Genomic DNA, 9339 nt, shown 5'->3' on the forward strand with positions numbered 1-9339 from the left:
TATATGTGACGAATTGTTCAGAGCGTCACGCATGACTAGTTTTTTAGGTATGAAATTTGAGAACACTTAGGTGAAGATAAATACGTCACATATTCTAGAATGGAGTGATGAAAATCATAAGTGTCACTTAAAATTATTTTATAGCTTTTAAGATGAAAAAGTGGTGATACTAATTTTTTGAAGTCCTTACTAAAATCTATGGTGAGGAACAATGATGCCCTAACGAAGTATGATATGTGAGGAATTGCAAAAGGGTCACATATGTGTATTCTCAGTGACAAAAGTGATTCATCACTCTTCCAACAGTAAATAAATAAATAAAAGAAAAAAGAAACATGGTAAAGTATTAAACAAATTTGAGAAAGCCCATCTAAATTCTAAACCGTTCTTTTTCACTTTCACTTTCTCTGTCTCTCAGACTTCTCCCATTTCTCATCGCCATGACCCAAGCCAACTAACGCATCTCTTATTCTTCTTCTCTATCTACCGCGACATTACCGGGTCTTCTAAGCCAAATGCTCAAACCCTCTCTCATCTATTCGCTATCTATCACACTCCACAACCAAAAACCTTAGAGACCAATTCAACCAACAAGCCAAATCCACACCCTATCGCGTCTCAACCTTCTTCCAGTTTCTTGCGCCACCACTGAAAACCCAAGAACCATAGAAACCCTTTCCACCAACTACATAAATCTATGCCAAATTTCTCCACGCCTACGAGACTACTATGTGGCCAAATGGTTAACGAATTCAATTTTTATCATTTTTTTAACTTAGGGTTTTGGATTTGCAGGTAATTGCCTCCAAATTGAACACGCCAGCAGCCCTCGACCTCTTCATCCATCTTTCAAGGACTCTAATTGGGTAAACTTTGGTTTTTAATTTTTAGATTTATATATAAATAATATATATATCCCTGGCTTTTTCTATTTGTTTTTGGAACTTGCAGGTTTACATTCACAAATTTACAAACAAAAAAACTGAAGGAAGGAACATTAATCAATAACTTTAGCAAAGAAACTTGTAAGAATTTCTTCTTTTTTCTTGCTACATTCTGTTTCCTTGTGAGATTATATGTATTTGTCCCTGGCTATTTTATTCTGGGTAATCGTTGGGGATTATTCAAATGATTTATTTGCACATATGGAGGCTTTAATAAGTTGTTTTACTTGGTCTTTCTATTTCAATTATTTGTTTGTTATGAACTTGCAAGTTGGTTTTTTTTTTTTTTTTGGGGCTTATTGGTTTTACATGGTGATTGAAGGTAAAAAATTTTGAGTTGGTGATACCATTTATTGAAAAGGAAAGTTGTTTGATTTGGCTTTGAATTGCTCTAAAATTTGAACCATAATTCTTTTAAGTGCTCTACATTTGAAAAAGATTGAAAATGGTCTCTTGGGCAAGCAGAATGATTTCCCCCATCATAGATGATTTTCTTTCTTCTAATTATTAGTGGCAATGTCTTTTCTGTTTATTCGTGTTATTATTTGGAGTCCTAGAAAACCATGAAAAACTATATAAAGAAGGATTTAAGAAACACATATATTTCTCCTATATATTTTTTCAGTTGCTCAGTTCTGTTTAAGCATTGGCTTTTACTTCCTTTTACGTTAGATACAAAATAGTTGAAAGCTTATGTCATAGTTTGGTTATTATGACTTTGCACTGATCTTTAAGTAATTCTTCCAACTAGTGATCTTCCAACTAGTGACCATATGACTTGCTCAAAATTCATCCAATGTGTTTTTTCTGTTCTTCTATTGGCTAGAGGCCATTACCTCAGGTGAATATATCAATTAGGTTGTTTAGTAAGAGCACAACCACCTTTGTAATACCAAAGTTGGTTTGGTTTTAGTTGTATGATATCTAGTGCAGAGTAAAATTTTAATTATTGAAAACTTTATCTGCATGCGAAAATGGTATACTGATTTAGATCTTCTTTATGCATCTTTTGCCTATTTTTTGTATTAAGCACACTAATATTTTTATTTCCAAAGTAATTTGTTGTTGTGATTGTGTTGTTTGCAAGTTGGTCATGGTTTTTGACAAGGGTAGTTCTCTTGATTGTGTTTTTAAATCAAGATGTTGTTGGTATAGGTTTTATACTCTGCAAGTTTTTGGGTTGTTCTGCTTTCAGTATTTTCATCTTAATCTCACTTTATCAACATACTTGGTAACTTAAGTGATAGCCACAATTTCCAGAACTCACCTTTTGAAGGATATTGAATTTGGAAAACCAATATGTTATTCACCTTTTTTTTTCTATATTAAGTTAGAGTTTGGTCTTATTGTTTTTTAGGAATGGTGTTGGAGTTGGGTTTTTATTAAATTTTGGCAGATCTTCATATTCTTGCAATCACAGATTGGTTTAGAAGTTTAATTATAATTTAAGTAGTTTTTTGTTAATTTTATCTTTTGTTAGTAGATTATCTAGTGCTGACATTTGGAGTCTTGATAACTTACTAACTAGGCTATGATAAATTAGTGAAATTAGATACGCAAAAGGAAAGTGAGGATATGATAGCACAACTGAAGGGTTGCAAGCCAAGGGCAGACCAACAACATATCTAGAGGTAGTGACATCAATTTAGCCTTGATTGGTAGTGATATCAATTTGATCTTTATAAAAGCTGAATGTTTTAAAATTACAGTGAATAAGTAGTCTATGGTATGAAACTAGATATGTTTTTCTTGTTAATTAATGGCCTTTTAATGTAGGATGTTTTCAAGCAAAATTCATATAATCGTAAGAAACAAAAGTATTTCCACAAGGGAGGGGCAAAACCATTTCATCCAACATGCAAGGAAGGCTTGCAAGGTAATGAAATTAAAGTACATATAAAACTCATTGTGTAATTTAGATAGGCTCGTCTGTTATGTTTTGTTCTTCTTACTGTAAACTATTCCTTGAATTCTTATTTTCTTCTCTTTTGTTATTCAAATTCTCAATGCTATTCTCGAGACACCAATGTTTATTTTGTTCTCTTTTATTATGTAAGGATAAGATGAAGAAAAAGAAGGATGGAGTTAAAGGAGAAAGTATTCAAGAAGCACTTGAGGTAGTGATGGTGATCTTTCAAATGACAATGATACATGTGCTGAACTAAAGACCATGACATGGCTGATGATTTATATTATGTATTTTGTTGTTGGTTTCAAATATGCACATAGTATACCTGTTTTGTTACCGACTCAATGCCTTGGATCTTGTTAGCATCTCAATATGTTTAGAGGTGTTAGGATGCCTATGTTAGCTTTTGAGATATACACTTGGTGTATGTATTGGATGTAATCTAACTTATTGATCAATGAAATGTGATTAACTAAAGTATTGCCTCATATTTGTTATGAATTCTAATTCTAGATGATGAAGTAGGGAATATGTGGTACTTGGTAAGTCACGAATTGTTCCGAATAGGTTTATGATTTTGACACATGTGACACAAATTGCGCCACATGTCATCAAAGGAATGTGCGACACTTTCAGTCTCACTTATTATCAACCATAGAATTCTAGGATCAAATTGGGTGATGATAAATTCCTCACTTATACATTTGTTATGTGAAGAACTTATAGGTCATTGGCTTTTATGTTTTGTGGCGCTTATTTTGTCACAGTTAAAGTTATTAAGTGACGAATTTGGCATCACAAATACTAAAAATATGTGGCGAATGTAAAATTCGTCACATGAACTATAGGTGAGGCTGTATAGTTGACGAACATAGTGATGCTGGATTTTCGTCACATAGAATTAAATGTGACGAATTTTCATGTTTATGTGACAAATGTCTGTATCCACCTAAGCTATGTTTTCTTGTAGTGTTAATGTGTTTGGTATTTTTAAATTACTTGATATTTTTATTTTAATGTGTTTTGTAATTATTTTAATCTCACTCCTTGCCTATGGTATACTATAAGAATAAATAAAACTTTATTTTTTTTTAAATTTATATAGAATAATAATACAATAATACATATTTTAATATACAATATTTACATGTACATTATGACTATTGTATTTTATAGTAAGTGTTTTAAGTAGTTTAAAAAATTAAAATCGTCAAAATAAATTTTTCTTAACGTTTTGAAACGTGTTACCTGCGTGTCACTCTCGTGTAAACTTGTTAAGGACTCGTTATTAACAGGTTCTTATCGTGTGACCTGATATCAACCCGATTAGTTATCATGTCGACCCGAAACCCGTTATTTTCGTGTCGTTTACATGTCGTGTTAACGGATCATGTAAGAAATTGTCAGGTCCACTAGATGTGACAATCTTTACGTCTCTTCATAGACATCTGTATCTATCGATGACCAACACGTGGTTGGAAGCATGTGAAATTTGTTAGGTCTGCCAATTAGCTCAAGCGTCTCAAAGTACTTTAAGTGTTGGATAAAGAGCATGTGTTAACAAGAGGTTGGATAAGGAGCTATGTGTACTCTAGAGAGCGTTGTACATGCACACCATTATAGGAAAAAGAACTTTCATTAAAAATAACATGACGGGACATATAAACACAACCTGTTTGGGGATCGACCCTGGTAACCTTTATGATGAGGACTATAACCTATAAAGACCCAAGTTTAGACTGACTCTCTAATTTGTGGGAGACATAAGGTTCAAGATGAGAAAATTACAGACCTCGATGACACGAAGATGAGAATACGTGGGAGGAGAACCAAAAAGCACATAATAAGGAGAATTCCAATTAAGCAAAGATGTTGGAAAAGGACTGATGATGTGGACAGTTGTGAGGGCAGCTTCATCCCATAATTCACCAGGGAGCCCCGCAATGTGAATTAAGGCTCGTATTAAGGTAGTTATGGGGCAATACTTACGTTCGGCAAGCCTATTTTATTGAGGAGTATGAGGGTAAGAGTAGCATTGTTCAATGCCTAACTCATGCCAGAAAGTAGAAAATTATTGAGTAGCTTATTCCATTATTACTCTGGAGAACTTGAATAATAGCATGAAAAATATTGCCAAGCATAGCTACAAAGGTTTCAAAGTGATCAAAGACTTTCGATTTTTCATTTCATGGGATAAATCTTGGAGTAGTGAAAAATTCTTTAGTGAACAAAACTTAATAATGAAAACCACTATCGAAGCTAATGAGTGACATCCAAAAATCAGAAAATAAAGAGAAAGCACGATTATTATAATTAGAATAAAAAGGAAGTTACCTTGACTTACTAAGCGTACAACCCATACGAAAAGATTTGTCAATTTTGAAAACAGAATCTAAACAAGACATAAATGGGCAGGGACAGAGGGAGGTAAGGCTTGGGGGGGGGGGGGGGGGGATGCCCCTCTCACCCTTTTTTTTTTTTTTTTTTACTGAAATAGTGAAAAATCCTCATGCAGTTTTTAAGTGCCCCTCCTTTTTTTTTTCCCCTCAAGCACTCATGTCTAAACCATGTTGTTTGCATTCAAAATCCTTGTATTAATCATATCAAAAAAATGAAAAATTCTCATGCAGTTTTTAAGTGCCCCTCCTTCCGTTTTTTTTTTTTTTTTTTTTTTTTTGCATTCAAAATCCTTTTATTAATCATACTGAAATAGTGAAAAATCCTCATGCAGTTTTTAAGTGCCCCTCCTTTTTTTTTTCCCCTCAAGCACTCATGTCTAAACCATGTTGTTTGCATTCAAAATCCTTGTATTAATCATATCAAAAAAGTGAAAAATTCTCATGCAGTTTTTAAGTGCCCCTCCTTCCTTTTTTTTCCTCATGCACTCATGTCTAAACCATGTTGAGTGCGTATATTTGGTGAATCAATACGAATGAGCATTACATTGTTAAGACAAAAAATTAAAGACAAAATTGGACAATAAAGTAATAAAATTAGTTATTTTGTGACTAATTTATTCATTATTTGTAAAAAAAAAAAAAATAGCTTTATTTATCATGAAAATGAGCCTAAATTTTTTAAGATCCTCCTTCTTAATTAAATTTCTGGCTTCATCCTATTAATGAGACATGACCGATAATAAAGGATGACTAAGTCTTTGGTGCCAAGTGAATGAGAAATGGCGGCAAAGGCGTGGGGGACATCGGAGACAGTACACGATAAGGATAGAGGATGAAACCCATCCTTATAGGGGCATTGAAAAAGCAAGAAATCATTACGTAAGTTACAAATTTGATAGAAAGTAGGAGCAAAAACACAAAATTAAAAGATAAAATTTTCATCAGGAAAGGGAGCAACATAGAGAAGATTTCGAAGTTCAGGAATAAGAAAGACATTATGAAGATGAAATTTAGTAGGACCAAGAGTGAGAGAAAAGGTATCAGTATGAGTAACATTCATGGCATCACCATTATCCAAATAAACCTGGGTTGGACCATTGTAAGGTTGAGAAGCAGAAAACATGAATGATTGTCTAGTCATATGATGAGTGGCACTGGTATCAAAATAATAATTTGGATCATGCGGGTGTAAAGTGTGAGTGCCAACTAAAGGTGGGAAAAGGTGTGATCCAAATGAGCAAGGAGGGCATGCGGCTTGTGTGGCCTGCAGCATCATTGGTCTTGGATGCACATTAAGAGGAGGCCTGCTGTTGCTGAAAGTGGGGCAAGAAAGTTGACCATGGGGCCTGCTGGGAAAATACTGGGTTGACGCAGGAAGCTGTGCTCTTGCGGGAAAGGGCGTCAGGGATGGTGCCCTACTATCCTAGATGTTATTAGAAACGTCCAATTTAGTTAGACTATCCAACTTCCCAACCTCTATTGGAATGAACCTGCATATTGATTATTAGACAAGTCCAAACTCCGTTAACTATCATGTCCTTGGGTGTATGGTTAATCAGAGCTTCAATGGATTTTTGAATTCCCGCAAGCAAAATCCAAATTACAGAAATTGAAAATTGATAAAAGAGAAAACCTGTTCACACAAACTAAATAACACAGGAATCCGTACACAATTCAGATACAAAAGTAGTGGCGCCAAATCGTATCTTAACCGTTGATGGAAAAGAATCCTAACGAATTATCAACAAAAATATATACCTTCTCCATATCTATGAAGAATTAAAAGAAACTCGTATACAACCCAACTCCACCTCTTTCTTACACTTTTCTTCTTCTTCATGCCAAAACCCTAATTCTAGTTTGCTAGCTCTGAAGCTCTAAACGTAAAGAGCTTGCATGTTGAGCATTATACCCTAAACCCTACTCCCTACGATTTCGGCTTCCAAAAGTATTAAAATCCGATTCTTTTGTTCTTCAACCACTATTCTTCACAAAACCCAGAACCCAGTTGCAACCAATATTGGCGTCAAAACGGTCTCGTATTGTCCCCTCATCGACAATACAGCCTCAGAGACCAAATATCAAACAGATGGAGCAACAGCCTGGACGGAGTATCTTTACGTTGAATTCGCCAATTGGGGAGACGACTGGCTTCGTATATAAGAAGCCGCCTGATGAAGGGTTCAGGGCTTTTCTTAAATGTTGTTCCTTGTGCAAGAAGAAACTCAGACAAGATAAAGAGGTTTACATGTATGGGTACGTATCAAGTATTTTCTTAACTTTGTTTCTATTTTTGTTTTCTAATTCGGTTTTCATGCAAATATAATTTAAAATATTGATTTAATTCCCCCAAAAACTAGTAATATTTATCTCCGTTTTAGTCTAATTCTATTTTATAAGTTATTCTTCAAATATAATGTATATCCATACAAATTATTATTATCGCGAAATACAAGTAGGTCGCACCTCTAATGATGGTGTGTGATAAACAAATAATGTGATTCACTTAATTAGCATTACTGTAACTTGTGTAAAAAATTTCTTGCCAGCCAATAGTATATATAATACAGAAATTTGTTTTTGACTGATTAGTAATAGACACCAGGATATTAAGCATTTTTAGCAACTTTCTGAAATGTTGCACTTTTCCCTTTGTTTGTTAGATGCATCGAAACGACGGGGTTTTAAACTTACACTAACATTTGAATTGAAATTTTGATGATGCAGATGCCTAACTGCATTTTGCTCCCTTAAATGGCAAGACGATCAGATGGCGTTGGACAGGTTCAACAAAAAAATTGATGCAGAGCGTAAAGCAAAATGGCTGGCATTTTTAGGCAATTCAAATGCAGCAAAGCAATGAAAGTTCAATTTTGTAATGCAGAAGGAGAAGGTGCTTTAGAATTTCTGCAGTCAGCTGGCAATGTAGACTATAGTGTAGTAGGAAAAGCTGTTCTAACAAATCTTTTGGTAACTTGGCATGTTAATTGTCAATCTGTTTCTTCAGAAACAGAAATTAAGATGCTTAATAAGCTACAATTTTCATTAATCAAGGGAAACCTGCCACTTTACTAATCGTTTTTTTTTTTTTTTTGGCAATTTAGATGGGAATTTGTTTATTTCTATTTAATTATATGATGGATGTATACAGCTAAATGTGGATTTGTAATACTCTCTTCCAAATTTCCAGTTCCACTTCAAATATTTTGAAACCCTACTGCTTTGGATTGGACATCAACTTTGCTTTGGTTATATGTAGTAAATATCGACTGGATCTGTACAATCTTTTAAGCTTTATTGGTGAATGAGCTAATTTCAAAGGGTTGCTTGAGAATTACTCGTGTTTGCCCCATATCTTATGGTGTGGTTGCTTTGTTCTTTAACGTAGCGCCATCAGGATTTAATTATTATACTGAATAGCTAGCACTTGTTTATCCATTTCGAATAAAAAATATTATGCGTCACTGAAGTGCGTCCACATCTCTTATAACATTTCAAACATAATCAAAATTTGTTCAATATTGCAAAAAGAAGGTATGTCTAAAATTCATTTAGACAGTGCATGGTTCTGTGTCATAAGGTGGTCCGGCAGCTCATAGTGGTATGGTTTGTGACCGCAGAATGTCTGTGGTATCGGATATCAATCGTAGTGATGTTGGTTAAGCGATACTAAGCTCAACTTCTTTACCACTACCAAATGTGTGGGTTATACGTGTACGCCACATTAGCAAACTAACAAAAATTGTAACGGAGTAATTTACAAGACTAATGAATCCAATAATTTTAATTCGATGAACAAATTTAAAGTAGGGTTTCCAGTTTAGGGGGTAAAATGCTCCAATTTTGAGACCTCCGAAAAATAAAAAGACAAGCCATGTTCTGCTAGTTTGGTTTTGGTGCTTCTGACTGTTGTGTTTCGGTCACTGAGCAGCAACATACAGAAGGGATGCTGAATCTGCTGATGGATAGAGAAAACAATTTTTAAATCATGACTTTTCGACATAAACTGCCAAGCCTGTAAATTTTGGTTTGCTTGTCAATTCCTTGAGCTGGAAGTACACTAACTTTTTCAGTAAAATAATTACCA

The 9339-nt window shown here is 34.3% G+C and overlaps 1 long non-coding RNA gene across 1 annotated transcript; it reads left to right on the forward strand.

Annotated features, from left to right (window-relative positions):
• The first annotated feature begins 408 nt into the window (after window positions 1–408).
• Window positions 409–3341, forward strand: LOC108175122 (uncharacterized). Its single transcript, XR_001791947.3, has 5 exons — window positions 409–866; window positions 952–1025; window positions 2488–2575; window positions 2721–2820; window positions 3002–3341. It is a non-coding gene; the product is annotated as an uncharacterized lncRNA (long non-coding RNA).
• The last annotated feature ends 5998 nt before the right edge of the window (window positions 3342–9339 follow it).

Source organism: Malus domestica, chromosome 13 (genome assembly GCF_042453785.1).
Source record: "Malus domestica chromosome 13, GDT2T_hap1".
NCBI classification, from domain to species: Eukaryota; Viridiplantae; Streptophyta; class Magnoliopsida; order Rosales; family Rosaceae; genus Malus; species Malus domestica.